This window comes from Siphateles boraxobius, unplaced genomic scaffold (assembly GCF_051911475.1).
Source record: "Siphateles boraxobius isolate OS27281-9 unplaced genomic scaffold, OSU_SipBor_1 20, whole genome shotgun sequence".
Taxonomy (NCBI): domain Eukaryota; kingdom Metazoa; phylum Chordata; class Actinopteri; order Cypriniformes; family Leuciscidae; genus Siphateles; species Siphateles boraxobius.
In genome coordinates, this window is record NW_027508811.1 from 550,017 (window position 1) to 568,388 (window position 18,372).

Genomic DNA, 18,372 nt, shown 5'->3' on the forward strand with positions numbered 1-18,372 from the left:
TTTTCACTATATATAAGTGAATGCCTGCAATCATTCAAGCATTGACGAATGCTCAAAACGTGCAAACTAATAAAAACATTATGAACTTGACGAAACGATACACAATTGTAGTTTAAGTTTGCACTGAAACTATATTTACCTTTTTTGAAATAATCCATTAAACCTGTTGAGAAACGAGGAGCGTGAACTAAAATGATCAGTTCCCTTTCAGTCGATAACGTCAGACGTAGTCGACGGTCGACTGAAATGGGATCTCGCTAGGGAGCCTATCCTCTTCGAGTACTATTGAATGAGCCAATGTAATTGGCGTGCGTGATTCACATCACACACTCCGCCCCCGCGGCGCGGGTATAAATACGGAAGTGGATACACGCACTAGTTGCCTTTCGCTTCGGAGCCGATCGTTTGAGGTCTCTGAGAGTGCTGTTGTCTACAACGAGCGAGTGTGTCGGTGTTCTTCAGGAAGACTCTCCCAGTGCTGGTGTTCTACAGCGCGAGTGCAGCAGTGATCGCGAGCTCTGAGCTCTCAACTGCTGTTTTAACAGCAACAAATTTCTAAATGTTTGTGTGTGTTGATGGCTGGTTAGAGGGCGGAAAAGTGAGTGCTTCACTGTTTCAGTTCTCTGTTCAGTGTTGCCGTGGTCATTCCCCTGTGTGCTCCGGCACTGGTGACGGTCCTATTTTCTGAAACAGAAAACTGTCATTCCGCCCGTGCGTTTCTGGGTGCAGTCGTTCCCTGTCTCTCTCTGATGGTCACAACTGTTGTGTCACGTGTTTGGGCTTACAGCACGCTGAGACAGCTTTTGTGGACAGCTCATGTTTTCACTGTGGGAACATGACTGTCGCAGTGTTGAGGGCGAGACTCGCCTTCGTTCGCGGGCCCACCATGCCCCACCCTCGGGTGCTGTGTGGGATGGGTGACCGGAGGATAGTGTTGGATGTCCAGCCCGGTAACCATTCCCTGTGGGCTCCTCACTCCTCCCTTCCACTGCAACCACTGGAGCCTCCTGTGTTGTCTGCTGGTCCATCTGTAATGGGTGGGCCAGCGGTTTCACTCGGGGAACCCCTGGAGGACAGGATGCCGATTGCAGCATCGGAGGGTGAGCTGACTTCTAGAGATGATGACTCGGCTGCATTGTCTCCCTCCGGGAGTTCAATGTTGCCCGAGCCGGATCCAGAATTATCAGCTATGCTGAAACGGGCCGCCAAGGCTGCCGGGCTCGAGTGGAACCTCCACCGTGTCCTGTTCAGTCTCGGTTGGAATCTGGAGTTTGGTATCTTGGGGCGGGCCGCGCTGGTACTCAGCTCGCCGCCCCAGTGCCTTTCTTTCCCGAAATGCATGGAGAGCTTATCAGGTGGTGAACACTATCTTTCTCTGCCAGAAACTGCCTGAATAGCTTTTCCCCCTCATTACCCTTGATGGAGGAACGTTGAAGGGTTGCGAGGTGTCCCTCCATTGCTTTTGGGGGGATCCTCGTCTCCCCCCTAAGGCCTGTGAGTTTTCGTCCGTTCTGACGGGCAGAGCTTACAAAGCCTGTGGGCAAGCCGCTTCCTCTTGCGTGCCATGTCATTGCTGCAGGCTAGGGCACCCATGGCATGCACGAGGGTAAACCAGACCGTGCGCTCATAGGTGAGCACCGCACTGCATCCGACCTCACCCTCCGGGGCATGAGTGTCGTAGCGTGCGTGATCGGTCTGGCGATGTCCACCTTGGTGGTCCAGTAGCGCCTTCGTTGGCTCAGCCTGGTTGGTATGGCGGATGCGGACAAGGTTCGGTTCCTGGTCTCCCCAATTTCCCAGGTTGGATGGTCGGCGACGCGGTGGAGAACTGCATCCAACAGTTCTCTGCCGCTCAAGCGCAGACGGAGGTCATCCGGCACATCCTGCCCCGGTGGCCAGCTGCTGCCTCCTATCGCCGCCGGTGGCAGCTCCTCCGCCTGCTCGTCGCCGTGGGCGTTCCCCGGCCGCCGCTCCTGCTGGCCCTCCGCAGCAGCCTCCACCCAGGCCTCAGCATGGAGCCGGCCGCAGTAGAGATGCCCAGCCCGCTCCAGGCACTGCCAAGCCAGATGGCAAGCGACAGCGGAAGCTTACCGTAGCGGGCCGCCCAGGAATGGATGAGATGCTCTTGGAGTGGCACGATCACTCCCTCCCCCCGGGTGAGGGCCGGGTGGAGCCTTTGTTTGTGTGTGTGTCTGTTCCGCCGCTGGCTCACTAAAAAAAAAAAAAAAAGCGGAGCAAGCGGTACCCACACTTCAAATAGAGAGCAATTTCATCTGTTCCTAGGTCCCAAGAGGGCCAGTCTGGCGGGTGTGACCCTGTATAGCCTTACACCCCTCAGCTCCCCCTTGGTCGCCAGCAGGCAGCTTGGTGCGTTCGAGGACCCGGTCATCCGCCTTCTCACGCGCCCTCTGCCGCTAGTGGAGACAGGTAAGTGTTGCACAGAACACTAACACCACTCTCTCTACTTTGCTGCCCCACCTCAGGCTCGGCTACCCCCCTCAAGTCAGTGATAATCATCACATTAAGTGTTGAGCAGACGTGCTCCTGAAAATTCAGTGATATTCATCAACCCGAGTGTTGAGCAGTGCTCCTGACTTGTGCGTGATTATCTTATCCTGCTGGCGAAGGATTTGATATAGCCGCTCCTCCAGCCGGTACGAAGGCCAGTTGTAAACTCGTTCTTCGTGCTACTAGGTGGTGGGTCGTGACCATCTTGGCCCAAGATTGGTCTGCAGCTCCGACCTGAAAGACATGTGCTTAAAAACAGATCTCTACCTTCCGCACCGCAGGCCATCCTGTGGGTTGCGTGTAAGGGTGGAGTATCAGTACAGTGTCCTTCCCTTCGAGTGCTCCAGAGCCCGTTGGGTCTTCAGGTCTGCAGTCTGCAGAAATGCTCCTGGTGCTCAGTGAAGTTCTTCGCACTCAAGTGTTGAGCAGAAATGCTCCTGAAGCTCAGTGAGTTTATCACACTCAGGTGTTGAGCAGGAATGCTCCTGAAGCTCAGTGAACTTATCACACTCAAGTGCTGAGCAGAAAATGCTCCTGAAGCCCAGTGATCTTCACATGTTGTGTTGAGCAATGCTCCTGTCTTTTTGCGCCCGTCGCTTGCACCTACGTGCCAAGTCAGGAGAGGAACAGGTCTTCATAGTTGCCCCTTATTGGCCCAACTAGACCTGGTTCCCATCGACAGCCTTCCTGACTTCCCCTGAAAACTCTTTCAGGGACGGGGCATGATGGCACCCACGTTCTTCCCCCGGAGATTCCGGGCGGTCTTACATCTGAACGCGGAGGGTTCAGGTGGCTATCACAGGGACATGTGATAGTTACCATCACTTCTGCGAGCACCCCCTAGAAATGGGTAGCGTGCTTACGCCTTTAGAAGTGGAACCTAGTCGTTGAGTGCGTCTTCTCTCCAGAGGAGATCCTGAAAGCTTTCGATCACTTCAGTGCTCTCTTTCCTGCAAAATGGGTTGGAGTAGGCTGTTTTCCTTCACCCTCAAAATGATGTTGCCTCGGTGTTTAAACGACGCTCATCGTGTTGCAGAAGTGTGCAGAAGCACGTTCTGATCGTCAGGTTCCTGAGGAGCAAGGTCTTGTAAATTCTTGCGTCCCTCTTTATCCTCTTGGGCCTTGTCCCTGGTGCGACTGCACTGCAGAGACCGCCCCTGAGCCACTGCAGGCCGTGAGTTAAAAATTCTGTTATATCAGTTCTCCTGCTCGCGTGGTCTCTACTAGAGGGTAGGGACTTGTTCGCTTTCGGTCAACGTATTGTGCCTGGAGTCTGGGCCGGCTAACTCTCACAAGTGGAGACCCCGGCTCGGATTGTGCCCAAGGTTCCTACCTCTCCCGTAATAGGAGCAGGTGGTGAGCCTGCAAGCGCTGCCCTGGAGGAGGCAGATCCAGCCCTGGCTTCTCTGTCCGTTCGCTTGGACGTGTACAGAATGCAAGCCATAGACCTCAGACCAGCTGTACAAATATCTGTTGGAACTCAGCAGAGAGGGAAGGCTGTTTCCATGCAAAGTTGCACTTAGTGCTTGCCTTCATTTCGGTAAAAATCCGAGATGCAACATGTCCACTTAGGTGTTGAGCTCCTCTATGATGAGTGTAAAGTGCTCCGCCTGGGCGTTGACGATATGCTTTGCTAAACAGATTCTAGAGTTGGGGGCTGGACGACACCTAGTTGAACCGCTGCTTCCCGTTGGCTCCCTTCTCATGAAGCCAGTTTCACCGTGAGCCCGGTTCAAGTGTCAGCTTGCTGCGCCATTCCCCTCCTATGGACTGTATACGTGCGCCTTTCTACTCCAGTTGAGTTCCCTTAAAATTCCCGGTTTCCGCCCAGTTCATATGTGTATTCTCCACGTTACCTCCCTCTGGGTTGGATGTGGCTTCCGCAGCGTCCCTTCCTTCCAATGTACGGGGAACGCTTTCCCAGTGGTCCTGTAGGAACAGCAGTGACTTCCCTGGCCTAAGCCCTGTCCTTCCCCGCCTTAAATTTGCGGGGGCATCAGGAGGCTTTGGTTTAGGCACTGGAAGGTGGCAGCGTTAGTGGCGTGATCTCATTTCAGTCGACTACGTCTGACGTTATCGACTGAAAGGGAACGTCCTGGTTGCGTATGCAACCCATCGTTCCCTGAAGGAGGGAACGGAGGACGTAGTCCCCTTGCCACTACCCCTGGACCACCGCTGACCCCGGGTTACTCTCGGCTCCTCAGCGAAAAGCAACTAGTGCGTGCATCCACTTCCGTATTTATACCCGCGCCGCGGGGGCGGAGTGTGTGATGTGAATCACGCACGCCAATTACATTGGCTCGTTCAATAGTACTCGAAGAGGATAGGCTCTCTAGCGAGATCCCATTTCAGTCGACCGTCGACTACGTCCTCCGTTTCCTCCTTCAGGGAACGGTGGGTTGCATACGCAACCAGGACGTTCCGTGCACATGCCTGGGAGACTCATGAATATTCATGTTGGCTCCGCCCACTGCCTCTACAGATGCACAACTCACTTTTGCTCCACATTTCACATTGATCAATGGTGCAAAAGGGAGAGCGTGCAAAACTTGTCACTTGAGCGAAAATAGTGTTTGAGATTCGTCGGAGTAGATTCAAGCAGTTGTAGTTATGTACAGGGGTGGTGATGGCGCAGTGGATAAGACACTTACCTTTGGTGTGAGAAACCCGGGTTCGAATCCACTGTGAGACACCTATGTGTCCCTGAGCAAGACACTCAACACCTAGTTGCTCCAGAGGAGTATCCTATTCACAAACTGTTTGCTCAAGTGTAGCGTTTTCTCTGAGTTCACTGTGTCGCTGTTCCATGAATCGTCGTGCTTATTCATTTGTGGATGTTAACTGAATCTCTAAGTCAGCTACAGTGTTTAATTCTGAATATTATATTTTATTCTGGTGCGCTTGTCGTTTTCTCAGAGTTTAGGCTCCTGTGTAATAGTAGACTAGGCTATTCAGCAACTAAACAACAAACCAAAAATTTTACTAAAAACACACAAAAACAGATTTTGCACAGGCATTGCACTAGTATATTTAATGGTGACTTGACATTTGCAAAAGGAATTTATTTAGTGTTAAAGAGAATGATGTTTTTCTTTTAATCATATACAGTAAATATAATTTAGGCTACTTGTTATTTTGTGGTTTCAAAATTGTCGTTAATAAATGTTAATATAGTGTATTTGTTCATTGTTAATGCATGTTCATATTAAAGTGTATTTGTTAATTTTATAATAAAAATCTTTTTAAATGGTTGAATTTGTGTTTCACTGCCAGTTTCTGGGAAATCAATAATTAAGAGTCATTTTACAGGGTGTGGGCCACATCTGGGCCAGAGGAAGTTGTTTGAGTAAGTTTTCAGTGTGTTGGGAAAGTGCCAGGGACCCAGCCAGAATTGAAGCAAGGATGAAGCCCAGAGGTGGGCCAGACAAATTTTGCTATGAGCATGTGTAATATGAATATAATTTCTCTAGCTCATTTCTGACTGGAGAAATGCCATGTTGCAACCATACCTGCTCTCCCCTATTCAAGGTGTAAACATATTAGGCTGTATTAAAATATTAGGTGGAAATGTGACCTGATGGGCTGTGCATGTGTTTTGATTAAATGCTTTATAATTTATGTAGGCCTTTGTCATTTTCTACTGATAGGCCTTCGACATATCTTTTTATAACATATAACAATACAATATTGTTAATACATTAATTATAACATTATTATTGCTTTTAGAATCATAACCATAACTAATTAGATACAGCACTGTAAACACTGGCGAGAAACAATTCACAAGAAGAAAGTGAGCTAGATAAAGGGAGTCATATTGTAATCATTAGAATTTTTCTGCCTATGTATAGAGTAAGTGGCAAGTGCACTGAACACAACACAGACAACAGGTCACCATTCACCAACAGTTTTGCAGAACTGAATTACTGGCCATGTAGCCTAATATAAGTATTGCAAAGTGAGGACATTTGTATTTCTAACTCTGCTGGGACCTTAACAGAAACTCATTCACTGTTGTTTGGCAGTCCTTTTGTCAACAGACAGATTTTATCAATGAAGCAGAAACAGTATCTATTACAAATTGTGAAATTGAAGAAATGCAGCTTGATTTAGGCCTACATTTTGTAGTGGTTTCTTATAATAATAGCTTATTTTCTCATTGTGCTTCGAAAAGGCCACTGCTGTTAGCTCTCTTGCTATAGCATCTGCAATAGTACAAAATGCTGTTAGTCTCTGATAGTACGATACTAGCATTCAACAGAAAGCATTTAATACTACATAAAACGTTCTCAAAATCGATGGAATTTTTAACTCTTGTTTACAATACTATCCATATAGCCTAATACGGTATCTACACACTTAAGAATCCTGTTTCTACTAACTTTCACAGCCAGTTAAAATACGTGATGCATAAAACATTAGGCAATATATGTATATATAAGTATATCTATCATATCATATATCTGCTTGCAGCCAATGTGAGCGACGCTCCAGTGGCGCAATCGGTTAGCGCGCGGTACTTATACAGCAGTACGTTGCAGAGCAATGCCGAGGTTGTGAGTTCGAGCCTCACCTGGAGCAATGTTTTTGTATTTAAGCTAATATTAACTTGTAATTCATCTGTCTAGCAGTACTTATAGGCGGAATAATAGGTCCGTTTTGGGAAACGAAAACGTAGTTAACAGTTTTACAATTTAAACTGCTTAATGACAAAACAACTTAATAATGATTGAACAGTCAATTATTTGCATGTGTATTTATTTGCCGTTTATGTTTGTTTAATTCAATCAAAATAAATGATTTCAATGTTTTTTTGTGTAACCTGTTAATCTGATATTTTAATTTGTGAAATATGTTTATACATTTTATACTGTAGATTGTGTTGTGATTTCAGGATTTTAATTGAATTGGTAGTACCTCAGTCTAACAGCAGGTTGCAGTCTAAGATCATCTAAACGGCCTTTTATACGTCTCGTTAACATAAAGCACTTACACGGGCCTGTCAACTGATGGCAGTGTTGTTCATTAATTTTATCAGATCTCTTACTCCTTCAGTTCATGTAGTTTATTTCCCTCTTGTTCACTTTCTCTTGGATGTTGAAATAAGATTTCATCTTACAGATCCGCTGTCCACACATTTTACTAAACGTGGATTGTTTTAAACTTTATATTTCAGTAATTTGACCAAAACCCCAAAGACAATTACAATTTATTTTCAACTTTTATTAATATTTTATTCTGTTCTGTTTTATTTTATTTACGATTGAAGCACAGATCACTTTGACTTGTCAGAGTTTTGACCGTCTATATTTTTTTGACCGTCTAAAAAACTTTGACAAGTTTGAAAATTAAGAACTTTCACTCATTTCAAGTATTGCTATTTACATACAATCAATGCATCAGCAATGCTGTTATGGATTGAAAGCTTTAAATTTAAAACCAAAGGCAAATTATGTGACAATGTCCTAACATTTCAGATTGTCAGACTTAATTCATTAAAACTCTAATCTTTTAGGCCCTGTTTACATCATAACATCATAACATGACATCATATTAAAAAAGAACATAACACACCTCACTTTCTGGACCTTTATAAGGAAATAGCCAAATGACCAAAACGACATAACAGTTATAATATATCAATGAAATGTACTGTTTGTTACATTATTCCCAATTATTTCCATTGTTTCAGGATTTCTAGTATTTGTACAGGCTTTATATTTTTAATTCAATGTTGTATTTATCAATTTGTTTAATTTTACATGTGAAGCAGATTTGAAGCAGATTTTACATGACAGCATTAATTACGATAGTTTCTTAAGGGTCAATAAATTTTTTATAATGGCACAGCAAGACTTTATTTTTTATTTTTTACAAAGTTATCTGCATATCTTGCACTGCATCAAGCCACACCATTAATAGCTGCACATTAATGCACGGCTTAGACTAACTAACTGTGTAAGACTCCAATAAAATTATTAGGTAATTATTTCCTCACAAATACCTCTCTCAATGAGTAAAACTGTCTGTGTGTATTATGACTATACAACAAGAATATTATTTACTAATTTATTTTTAAATCATTATAAATATTTTAAATTATATTGTCCCTGGTTCATAAGGTTACTCTAATAAGAAAGTATCAGTGGCTGGAACAGACTTGAATCACCTACTCTTAAAAAGATGCAATCTAATCATGTTAAGTCAAGTCACATTTATTTTTAAAGCTCTTTTTATAATTCAGATTGTTTTAAAAATAGCTTTACAGAGATAACAGGAAATTAATGCAACAAAGTTTGTTTTTCAGAAGAAAATACCGTCACAGTCCAGCTTAAAACAAAGCAAGAAGCCGGAGATACGACTAAAACAAAACTCGAAGAAAAAGATGAAGAAAAAACACAAGACTAAGACAAAAAAAAGAACAAACAAGGATTAGTTGCCGTCATCGTCCTTTAAGGAAAGCTCAGCTCACACCCTCTTCTGGCTGAGGTGACCAATGACACTTTTAGCTGGTGAGACATTTTTTGTCTGCTTCTGACAGACTAATTTACATGGTTTATGAAGGTGTCAGAATTCGTCATTTTTACTCCCAAAAATGGTAAACATAGTCTAATACATTTTATCATAACCTACTATATATATATTTAGCTTAGGCAAACCGAGAGGTTCAATTCGGTACCAAGAAAGATATGTCTGGAAGATACAAAAGTAAAGATACATTCTTATGCTTGAATATAAGCACTCAGAGTTCAACTAACACAACTAGAAAGTCAACACTAGGTTAACATGAGGTGGGAAGCATACATACACACAGGAATATATCATATTTTGGAATGACTTGTATGATGAGTTAAATAATAAGCACTGTAATTTGCTCTGGCCCCCTTCCTGTTCGAACGAGTGATGAGATAGTTAGCAGATTGTCATCACTCAATGGCTGGTTGTCTAAGTGGTGTCCGCGAAATAATATAGAATTCATAGACAATTGGAAAAGTTTTTGGGGCAGACCTGACCTGTTGAAAAGAGATGGTATTCATCCCTCCTGGGATGGTGCTGCTCTTCTCTCTAGTAATATGGCACATAGTCTTAGAGCTCAAACATGACAATCTGGGGCTCGGGTCAGGAAACAGACAGACTGGCTAAACCGAACGTCTGCCAGCTGTCTCACGTCACCAAGGTCAGATAAATCCCATCACACAGAGGCTCTATATCATCATATATAGACTGTGTCTGTTCCCTGAATTGGAACATACAAAAAACTTCCAAACCCATCTAAGGGTAAAAATGTTATTGATGTTCAACAAATAAAAAAACAGAAATAATACAAATGAACAAATGATAAAGTTTGAGTTGCTGAATATTCGATCCCTTACTTCAAAAGCACTTATTGTTAATGATATGATTACAGACTATAACCTAGATATGCTGTGTATGTCAGAAACCTGGCTAAAACCAAACAATTACATTACTTTAAATGAGCGCACCCTGCAAGATTATTGCTATAAACATGAACCTCGTCTGAAAGGCAAAGGGGGAGGTGTTGCTGTAATTTATAGTAATATTTTCAAAATTACTAAGAAGTCTAGTTTCAAATATAATTATTTTGAAGTGTTGGTGCTTAATGTAACAATATATAGTGCAAATGATAAATCACGTTTAAGATTTGTGCTAGCTACTGTATACAGGCCACCATACAGACTTTATCAAATAATTTGCTGACTTTCAGAGTTAGTACTGGCTGCAGATAAAATCCTAATTGTTGGTGATTTTAATGTACATGTAGATAATGAAAAAGATGCATTAGGATTGGCATTTAAAGACATTCTTAACTCTGTTAGAGTTAGACAACACGTGTCAGGACCTACTCATTGTCGTAATCATACTCTAGATCTAATATTGTCACATGGAATCAATGTTGATGCTGTTGAAATTCTGAAGCAGAGTGATGACATCTCAGATCATCTAGTCTTGTGTAAACGTAATTTAACCAAGGCTGCAAAGCCGACTCCGTGTTACAAATATGTTAGACACTTCTGCCACTAAATAATGCTTTATTAATAATCTTCCTGATCAGTTTCATCATCTCAGCATCCCAGATAGCTTAACAGAAACTTTTAACTTTCTTTTCCAGCACTTTAGACACAGTTGCTCCTTTGCGCTTAAAATATTCCAATATTGGAAAATATTCCAACGCCATGGTACAACGAGCACACTCAGGCCCTCAAGAGAGCAGTCAGAAAAATGGAGCGCGACTGGAAGAAAACAAGACTAGAGGTATTTCGCATTTCATGGAAAGAGAGCATGATTGTGTGACCGAACGGTTACCGGCAAGACGGAAGTCAGCCTAATCTACGGAAATAATTCTTGATATAAGTTTTAATTGTCAACTACGCCACCTAGGGACTTGCACACTAAGAATTACAAGCCACCGGCTTTTATCTACTCAGAGCACACAGGTTCGTTATCAGCAAGTAACTGGACAGAGTCATGGGTTCTACGAAAATAGACTTTATTCCAACAAACCTCAGACGCACTGTAAAACCACCCCTCAACGGAGCATTAGACAAAATACTCAATTCCAAACATACACACAAGAATTGACAAAAAAATAAATCAAAAAGTTGAACATGTAAATAACAACAACAGTAAATTACCAAAAGAAAAATAAATCAAAACAACACATTAATCAACATGACCATACAGGGCTGGAGGACATCTACTTTGGGCACCCCCGGCTGGAGGTGGCCTACAAGGAAAGCAACAGAAAAACTCACTCAATACTCGCACCCCACCAGACCACACAAGTGAAATAGAGCACTCTCAGTGAACGGGAGACACCACTACCACAGACCCAGGACACCCGCGTAAGTGGCCCTGAGCTCCTGCATGGAAATACAAAAAAAAAATAAACGAATACAAATACAATAAACAATTTCACACCACTGGCAATGTAAATACAAGAAAATAATAAGCACAATAATGGATCTGCAGCACAGGAGAATAACTCATTTTAGTCACTAACACACACACAATAGGGCAAAATATTCAGTAAATCAACTTAAAATCACGGACACATATAATAACAACAAAACTAAGAATCAGTGAGACATACAAACAAAGAAACTACACACCAATTCAATTCACCATTGCATTTTTAAAATCTGAGCGAGACAACAGTGCTGACCGGGCCGCTCGCGCTACTGCCAAATATTGCAGCACATCATGCCCAACCTATCGAGAAGCACCTGGCTGCAGCCTGCAGATTTGGGCAGGGGTGCACCTGGGGCGGGGCTGCACATTGTTTAGTGGCAAAGTGATGACGTCGATCGAGGTGTGGCCGCACCTGGGGCGGGGCTGCACGTCTCTACCCGCCAACATCTCTTCTCATTGGTTACTGACGTGAACTCATGACGTCGATTCTAGCATGTTTTCATTTCCGCTGTTCATTTCTGAGTCTGCATGGTGAGTACAGGCAAGCTACTCTTCTTTTCTCTAATTTTATTTACACTTTTTAATTCTGAAGTGGCGTTTAGTGTGATGATAAAATTAAGTGATGTAAACATAAGATTGTGTAACTTTACTCACCATATCGCACAAATAACTAGGGCAGCGTTTCCCAAAAGCATCGTAGGTGTGTGTGTGTGTGTGTGTTTAGATTAGGATATAGTGTTAAAACAAGGCCCTTAAAAAGAAATACAGTGGCAAAACTGAACCAGGAAAATAGGATTTAAGAGTTAATAGTAACAATATACAAAGTTATATTGTAGGGCTTTTTTTCTATGAATGAATTTATTAAATGTAAACTATTTTGATATTATTGTTATTAATAAGTATACATTTATTTAATTGAACATGAAAATACATTCAATAGTATTACAAATTCAACAAAACTTCTTGGAAAGTAGGGCTTGTTTTATATATTGCATACTGTTACTTATACTTATGCTGCTATACAGTATATGCCCTTCCAATCCTTCTGCTGGAGGGCAACTGTCCTGTAGAGTTTAGCTCCAACCCCATTAAACACACTTAAACCAGCCAATCAAGGTCTTACTAGACATACTAGAAGCTTCCAGGCAGGTGTGTGGAGGCAGGTATGTGGAGGCAAGTGTGTGGAGGCAAGCTGGAGCTAAACTCTGCAGGACAGTGGCCCTCCAGGAGCGACTTTGGACACCCCTGCACTAGAGTAATAAAATAATAAAACATTTTATGCTAATTCTGATACTCTATACTTCCTTCTCTTTGCAAATCCTTGGCATTGTGATCCCCATTTATATGCCCTGGTTACCACTTTTGCTATTTTACTTTATATTATTTTTGTGGTAACACTTTACAGTAAGGTTCATTAGTTAACATTATTTAATGCATTAACTAATATGAACTAACGATGAGGAATACATTTGTTACAAAATACAGCTGTTCATTGTTCGTTCATGTTAGTTCACAGTGCATTAACTAATGTTAACCAATACAACCTTTGATTTTAATAATGTATTAGTAAATGTTGAAGTTAATATTAACTAAGATAGTAATCATGGGGGGTGGACTCATTTAAAGTAGTTTAATCGTTTGGTTTTATCCAGGTTTCTGTCATATACAGCACATCTAGGTTATAATCTGAAATCATTAACTATGAGTGCTTTTGAAGTAAGGGATCGGATATTCAGCAACCCAAGCTTTATCGTTTGTTCATCTGTATTATATCTATTTTTTATTTGTTGAATATCAATTACATTTTTAACCTTAGATCGGTTTGGAAGTTTTTTGGATTTCCAAATTCTGGGAACAGACAGTCTCTATATATGATGATATCTAGGTGAAAGAGGCTCTATGTGATGGGATTTATCTGACCTTGGTGACGCGAGGCCGCTAGCAGACGGTCGGTTTAGCCAGTTTGTCTGCTTCCTGACCTGAGCCCCAGATTGTCATGTTTTGTCTCTAAGGCTATGAGCCAAATTACTAGAGAGAAGAGCAGCACCATCCCAGGAGGGATGAATACCATCTCTTTTCAACAGGTCAGGTTTGCCCCAAAAACTTTTCCAATTGTCTATGAATTCTATATTATTTTGCGGACACCACTTAGACAGCCAGCCATTGAGTGATGACAATCTGCTAACTATCTCATCACTCATTCGAACAGGAAGGGGGCCAGAGCAAATTACAGTGCCTGACATCGTACTTGCGAGTTCAAACACCTCTTTAATATTAATTTTGGTGATCTCCGACTGGCGTAGTCGAACATCATTAGTGCCGACGTGAATAACAATCTTAGAGAATTTATGATTAGCATTAGCCAGCACTTTTAAATTTGCTTTGATGTCAGGCGCTTTGGCTCCCGGCAAACATGTGACTATGTTGGCTGGTGTCCCTATTTTCACGTTCCGTGTGATCGAATCACCAATTACCAGAGCACAATCAACAGAATTCTCAGTGGGTGTTTAACTGAGCGGGGCAAATCGATTTGTTATGGTAATCGGAACGGAAGAGTGTTTTTTTGATCCGCGACTAGAGCGATCCCTCACCGTCACCCATTTGCTTTGCTGCACAGGCAATATTTCAGCTGGAACTGATTCATGTAAAGAGTTCACTATGCTAGGCGCATCCAAAATAGTATCTAAAGCTCTAGCACACTTACTATCCTCAATTAAAGTTTGGATGCGTGTTTCTAATTCTGAAATCTTCTCCGTCAGCCTGACTGTCTCCTTGCATTTATCACATATAAACCCTATATTGCCGACGGGGGAGGCTATGCTAAACATGTAACATGAAGTGCAGGTGACAATAACAGGACAAGACATTACTCACCGTGTTTGTTGACTGATTCTTACTAAGCTGGGCTTTTTATGAACTCAGAGGTGCGGGCGCGTGGCAGAAAAATAAATAAATAACTGAGCGCACGGGTGGCGTGTCAACAGGCTAGCGAGTTACTAGCGTGTTGTGCTAACATTAACAGAAGCTTGTGATGTCAGGTTAATCTGAGATGTTGTCTAAGCTGTATTTAGTAGTATAAACAACTAGAAATGTTAGTAAATGATGGCTCAAAACAGAAAGAAATGTTTCAAAGCTAATACGAGGCTTAGACGGAGCTTACAGCCTCGAAGAAAACAAAACCCAGCAGGCAGCTAGGCAGACAGAAGCAATCGATCAGGATCAGCAATCGATCAATTTGTTCGATTGCTGAGTGTACGTGTGTGAGTGTACATACGTGTGTGTGTGAGTGTACATACGTGTGTGTGTACGTGTGTGTGTGAGTGTACGCGTGTGCGAGTGTACGCGTGTGTGAGTGTGTGTGTTTGAGTGTACGTGTGAGTGTGTCTATGTGTGAGTGTGTCTACGTGGAGTGTACGTACGTGTGTGAGTGTTTCCCAGAAGGAGGTTTAGGGCTATTGATCGGTTGATTGTTTTTTCAATGATGGAGAGGAATTTCAGGCTGAGTAGATTCTGTGCGAGTGTACGCGTGTGCGAGTGTACGCGCGTGCGACTGTACGCGTGAGTGTGTGTACGTGTGTGTGTGTGTACGCGTGTGTGTGTGTGTACGCGAGTGTACGCGTGTGCGAGTGCACGCGTGTGCGAGTGTACGCGTGTGTGTATGTGTGTGTTTGAGTGTACGTGTGTGTGAGTCTACGTGTGAGTGTGTCTACGTGTGAGTGTACGTACGTGTGTGAGTGTTTCCGAGAAGGAGGTTGAGGGCTATTGCTCGGCTGATTGTTTTTTCAATGATGGAGGGGAATTTCAGGCTGAGTAGATTCTGTGCGAGTGTACGCGTGTGCGAGTGTACGCGCGTGCGAGTGTACGCGTGAGTGTGTGTACGCGTGTGTGTGTGTACGCGTGTGTGTGTGTGTACGCGTGTGCGAGTGTGCGAGTGTACGCGTGTGCGAGTGTACGCGTGTGTGTATGTGTGTGTTTGAGTGTACGTGTGTGTGAGTCTACGTGTGAGTGTGTCTACGTGTGAGTGTACGTACGTGTGTGAGTGTTTCCGAGAAGGAGGTTGAGGGCTATTGCTCGGCTGATTGTTTTTTCAATGATGGAGGGGAATTTCAGGCTGAGTAGATTGTGTGTGAGTGTACGTACGTGTGTGAGTGTACGTACGTGTGTGAGTGTACGTACGTGTGTGTGAGTGTACGTGTGTGTACATGTGTGAGTGTACGTGTGTGAGTGTACGTGATTATCTGTATGTGTGCATATCTCTTTACACAATTATTCTTGTTTTGAAATAAAAGTTATCACTGGTATGAGTTTGGTTTTTTGAGTTGGCATGCATACTATGGGATAAAGAGATTGACAATGTACTTTATGTAGTTGGTTTAACTTCAAACTACTTTATTGGCATAAATGTTTTATAATTACCTATATAATGCACAAAAATAAACAAGAACTATTACAGAGGAATGATTAAAATTAGAAATATATAAGGTGCCATTAATGTTTACAGTAATTTTGTACAGTGACGTGCAACAGAATGTGAAAAACTTTTAAAATACTACAATATTCTCTGTAATTCCTTATAAGTTTACCTTAGATCAGACATAGTTAAAACTATGGATATGCGCTCTACTCCTTTTTGCTGCTTTCATTATTACTTTAGAGTTTTTTTAATACTTTATCATTTTATTAAAGTATTTCAAATTTGCGCATGCGTTTTGAAGACACGTCAACGTCATTACTGTACCACTTAACGCAAATACGATGCATGTGGTATCAGCGCGATATAGCGCATGAGTTTTAAACATAGACAATAAAAGAAAGGTTTTAAAGACTGCATTGTTTTCAAACACATTTCCTGTTTACCGTGGCGTCGACGTCATCATAGACATCATATAGAGACTAGATGCCCTATTGCCCGCTGTGGCGCAAGAAATGCGGTCGCCATCTTAAACCGGTCATACTCCTATTTGCGTTGCATAGCAGCAGTAGATGCCAGAGCACTGTGCAGCATATTCCTGCTCAAATCGGCGGACCATCACTCGGGGATTACTTTTCACAAGTAAGATTTAACATTTAACATTATCGTACTATTGTTTGTATTTTGTGAGTAAAATATTCAATGTGTCCTGTATCGTAGCTATGTGTATGACATTTGCAGCAAAAAAACCCGCGTGAAAATCAGTTCGGTATCCAGTGAGATATGATTAATTAAATACGCTGGCAGCTCATTGCACCTGCCAAACAGATTACACTGAGTGGAGCGGGTGACCGGTTTAAGATGGCAGCCCCACGGCTCGTCCGCGCCAATAGGCAGTAGCGATCGATAGGGCGTCTATCTATATGATGTCTATGGACGTCATTACTGTGCCACTACTAACCAGAGAAGCGTTGGTGCGGCCCCGCCTCGATCGACGTCATCACTTTGCCACTAACCAATGAGTCGCGTTATGGGCGGGGCTGCACGTGTAGCCCCCGCACCGATCTGCAGGCTGCAGCCAGGTGTACTTGAACCTATCCAACACAAAGATATCAAGAGTCAGAGCATGGTCAAATCAATCCAAGTAGAAGAAATGCTCAATACATACCAAGGATGACAATTTTGTTTACATAGGTGAACTACCAACGCCACAGAACGCTGCAATGATACACACTATAAGCGCACGTACACCAACATTAAGCCCATATGAACGCCACTCACCTGAACAAACAACCAGCCAACCCCAACCTATCCGCTCCTGTATTAAGTGGTCCAACTGATTAGCATGCTACCTCCCAGTCTATACCAGCGCCAACAGAGAATATTAATAGTCATATCATAAGAAAACAGATCGAACGCAAACACTTACACATACCTTTTCCCTGCAGCACGTCGAGACAGAATGACAAAACGACGCAGCCCATTTAAATAAGCACTACCTAATTTGACATAACCAATGGGTGACATCTAAGTCACCCACACACTACAATTGCATACAGAGAGGCCTTAAAAACTGCTAGAACTGCTTATTTTTCAACCCTATTAGAAGAAAATAAACAAAACCCTAAGTATTTATTTGAAACCGTGGCTAAACTAACGAACAATAAAGCTTCAAGCTCAGATGTTTCCAAACAGCACAGCAGTAATGACTTTATGAACTTTTTTTACTTGTTCCAACAGAATTAGTCAATTACAGGTCGATCTCGAATCTACCTTTTCTGTCAAAGATACTAGAAAAGGCAGTATCTTCACAACTATGTTCCTTTTTAGAAAGAAATGGTATCTGTGAGAATTTTCAATCAGGATTTAGACCGTATTATAGTACTGAGACAGCTCTCATTAGAGTCACAAATGATTTGCTCTTATCATCCGATCGTGGTTGTATCTTTCTATTAGTGCTACTCGATCTTAGTGCTGCATTTGACACTATCAACCACATTATTTTAAATAGACTCGAATATTATGTTGGCATTAGTGGAATTGCACTTGCATGGTTTAAATCATACTTACCTGACCATTATCAGTTTGTAAAAGAGATGTGTTATCGGTCAAAAGTTCAGTATGGTGTACCAAAAGGCATAGTACTAGGACTCTGCTGTACATGCTACCCTTAGGAGATATCATTAGGAAGCATGGCATTATTTTTCAATGTTATGCTGATGATATTCAGCTCTATATTTCTTCACGCCCTGACGAAACTTACCAATCCACAAAATTAACGGAATGCATAGCTGATATAAAAAACTGGATGACTAGTAATTTCCTATTACTTAATTCTGAAAAACAAAACAAAACAGAGATTCTAATTATTGGACAAATAACTTCCTCACGTAATAACCTAGAATACTGTCTAACACTTGATGGCTGCTCTGTCAAGTCTTCGTTGTCCGTTAGAAACCTGGGTGTGTTCTTTGATACCAATCTTTCATTTAAAAGTCACGTGTCTAGTATCTGTAAAACTG

At 42.5% G+C, this 18,372-nt stretch overlaps 1 long non-coding RNA gene and 1 other non-coding gene across 2 annotated transcripts; one reads left to right on the forward strand and one right to left on the reverse strand.

Annotated features, from left to right (window-relative positions):
- Nucleotides 1-6,995: 6,995 nt before the first annotated feature.
- On the forward strand, nt 6,996-7,089 carry trnai-uau (transfer RNA isoleucine (anticodon UAU)). The gene is made up of 2 exons: nt 6,996-7,033; nt 7,054-7,089. It is a non-coding gene; the product is annotated as a tRNA-Ile (tRNA).
- A 3,911-nt stretch (nt 7,090-11,000) lies between these two features.
- LOC143744650 (uncharacterized) lies at nt 11,001-17,311 on the reverse strand. The gene is made up of 2 exons (XR_013205866.1): nt 17,132-17,311; nt 11,001-11,390 (listed from the first exon to the last, which is right to left on the reverse strand). It is a non-coding gene; the product is annotated as an uncharacterized LOC143744650 (long non-coding RNA).
- Between the last annotated feature and the right edge of the window lie 1,061 nt (nt 17,312-18,372).